The sequence below is a fragment of the Protopterus annectens genome, chromosome 6.part0, assembly GCF_019279795.1.
Source record: "Protopterus annectens isolate FY-2018-M chromosome 6.part0, PAN1.0, whole genome shotgun sequence".
Lineage (NCBI taxonomy): Eukaryota > Metazoa > Chordata > Ceratodontiformes > Protopteridae > Protopterus > Protopterus annectens.
This window is the reverse complement of record NC_056737.1, coordinates 1,228,642,386-1,228,645,711: the sequence shown is the minus strand read 5'-3', so window position 1 is coordinate 1,228,645,711 and position 3,326 is coordinate 1,228,642,386. Positions and strand designations below refer to the sequence as shown.

At 37.0% G+C, this 3,326-nt stretch overlaps 1 non-coding gene across 1 annotated transcript; it reads left to right on the top strand.

Annotated features, from left to right (window-relative positions):
- The first annotated feature begins 1,887 nt into the window (after positions 1-1,887).
- TRNAL-CAA lies at positions 1,888-1,996 on the top strand. The gene is made up of 2 exons: positions 1,888-1,925; positions 1,951-1,996. It is a non-coding gene; the product is annotated as a tRNA-Leu (tRNA).
- Positions 1,997-3,326: the final 1,330 nt, after the last annotated feature.

The window sequence follows — 3,326 nt, the reverse complement described above, 5'->3', positions numbered from 1 at the left end:
ATAAAAATCCAATATAAATTTTGAAAGAGAACTAGAAACCAGAAAAAAATCCAATCTGGACCAAGAACGATAACATTTTGAGTAATATGTATAAATTTCTTTCTTATTTGAGATTTTTATATAATGTAATGGGTCAATTAAATTATGTTCCAATATTAAATCATCGAGGGCCAGAGAAGCCTGATAATTATAGGAAGTGGAACGGCTAGAACAGTCAAGTTCTGGGTCGACAACGGCATTCCAATCCCCTCCTACTATAATGTAATGGTCCCTATAAGAAGTGAGTATGTTATATATTTTTAGGATAAATAAATGTTGTTGACTACAAGGACCATATAAATTTAGAACCAAAAGTGGTTTATCAAGATTATGAATAGTAGCTGTGAAAAGGCACCATCTACCCTCATTGTCATATTTCTCATCAATTATATTCCCTGTAAATTTATGTTTAATAATTATAGCCACTCCCCTAGAATTAGAGGTATCCCCGGAAGCTACTATCTTCCTAATCCATTTTTTATTTCTTTCTTTGTCCCAAATAACTCAAGGAATATGTGTCTCTTGAATAAAACAAATATTGGCTTCTGATTTAAAAATCAAATGAAATAATAAGGATTTTTTGGCTTTGTCTTGGATACCTCTAACGTTCCAGGATTCAACTATTATGTCATTTATCAGAGGTGTAATATATGCTAGATATTAATTTACTGAAAATATAGTGTATTAACCTGAATATAAATGAACTAGTACCAAAAAGAAAAATAATGCAACTTTTCTGGTCTTGTATAGATAATACCTCACAACTAAATATATCCACTGAGAATAATAAATTTGAAATTATACACTTCCTTCTTTCTACCCCTAGTGCCTGCCCACCAATCCCCTATTACAGAAGGAAGATCAACGAGAAAGAGAATAGAATTAGAATTTTTGGTTACCAAAAACTTCAACTTAGCACAATAATCTTTACTTAGAGCCCTTAAAAGGACTAAAACCCAACCAATAAAACTAAACATATTTACAAATCTAATTAAACTCAAGATGACCAACATACTTAATCCCTATAAAAATGAACCACCAGCTCCTATAATATAAATAAATCTAAAATTTAAATGCTTTTCCTCATCAAACTCATGTGTAAATTTTGTCCTATATAAGCAGATATTTTACAATTTGTCATATGAATTTAATACTTGTTAAAAAATAGGTTTGCATTATCAGAATATAACTGGATTAAATAACTCAAATCTATATGTATAATAAAATATCTAATTTATACTGAGAATCATGTTTAGAAAATACAGCAAAATGAGATAAGACTAAAAATTATTAGACTAAAAAGCAAAGGGAAATCTGACCCCATATCAACATCTTTATGTCATTTTGTAGTCCTAAATAAAATAAACCAAATATATAAAAACCTAATAAAGGTTTATAATCAAGGCAATACTATCATATGACAGATGTTAACAACCACTGACCTGATGAGCAATTATATATATAAGGCTATTACTAAGCAAAGACTAACAGCATATTAATCTTCCAAGGTCAATATCAGATCCATATACCATCTCTGCAATCGAACCATAGTTAAGGGTTAAAGCCTTATAGAAATCAACCTTGACTTCCTCTATCAGAAAGCCAGCAAACATATAACTAAAGCAACATTAAATATCACTGAAAAAGGAACGATAGACCCTAGATAATCATAATAAGAAAGAAGCTTAAATGACAGAAATGATCAGACATCAATGATCTGCCCTATATAACCAGAATTATTATAACACAGCACATATAACCAGGACATCAGACAAAACAAGACCATAAACTGTCTGACCATTCAAAGTGGATTGCTGACAATCCAAGCCAGCTATAGAAGTGAAATGTGTCAGGATGGCCAAGTGGTCTAAGGCGCCATACTCAAGGATTCAATTCCTTCCAACATGGGGATTCTGGTCTCCAAATGGAGGCGTGGGTTCAAATCCCACTTCTGACAGACATGTTTCTTCTCAGTATGGAGAACATCGATGTCTGTGCTGTAACTGAAACCTGGTTCAAGGCTCCTGAGAGCACCCCGGCACTATTAGGTTTTACCTCATATCATGCGTTCCGGCCCCAAAACCCGGACCACTCCACAAAAGGAGGGGGTGTATCCATATTCATAAAGGATACTCACACCTCCAGGTTGGTGGCAACGCATGAAGCTTCGGAAACCATCCAGGTGCAACTAACCATAGGCAAAACTGCTCTACAAATTGTAGCATGCTACAGGCCACCCTCTCAAACTCAGGAACCCCACACAGCCTTCCTGAAGACACTGGAGGGTATAAATGTATCTCCAAACACCATCATATTGGGTGACTTCAACTACCCAAATATAGACTGGGAACATTACTCAAGCCCTAACTTTCTAGCCCAACGGTTCCTGGAGTTCATAAATTCAAATGCCATGGAACAGCTAGTCACTGTTCCCACGAGAGGAGAAAATATACTAGATCTCATTGTCACAAACATGGGGACAAAATGCTCCACACGAAGTATATCCCTCATTGGTGAGATCTGATCATAAACTAATCTCACTGGAAATCCACATCCGCCCCACCCCAAACAAAAAGACCATAGTGAAGAACTTCTCTAAAGCAAACTTCACACTACTCAACTCTGGTGTGGTACCCTTCAACGCCCCTGAGTCAGAGGAAACCACAACCCAAGCTCTGGGAGCCCTTACAAATGCCTTCTATGAACACCTCCAGGACTGCATGGATCAGGCAATCCCAAATAAAACCAAGACTCTTTCCACAAAGGGCAAACGTCCAGTCTGGTGGACCCCAGCCATTAACAAACTTTACAATAAGAGGAGAAAGCTATTACATGATAGAACAAAATCCATAAAAGGGAAGTCACCCCTGATCATTATTAGTAAAAAATACGAGCACTCATAAAATCAACTAAGGCCAATTTTGAGAGAAAAATTGCCATGGATTCAAAGGACAATCATAAGGCCTTTTTCAGCTATGTTAGGAACCTGGGTGGAAACTCACAGATATGCTCAGAATTAGTCCAAAATGATACAAAAATCACTGAACCCACAGACATTGCCAACATACTGGCAGACAGGTTCAGTGCAAACTTCACCCCTCTCCCCTAAAGGAGAGATAACTATCCCAGCCGAGTGTAGCCTCCCGGTCATCTCAAATGCGCAGGTGAAAGCTGCTCTCTCTAAAGCTAAAACACAGCATCAATGGGACCGGATGGTGTCCCCGGCTGTGTGCTACACGAGCTAAATGAGGAATTAAACCCGCACATAAGGCAGCTGTTTAATCTCA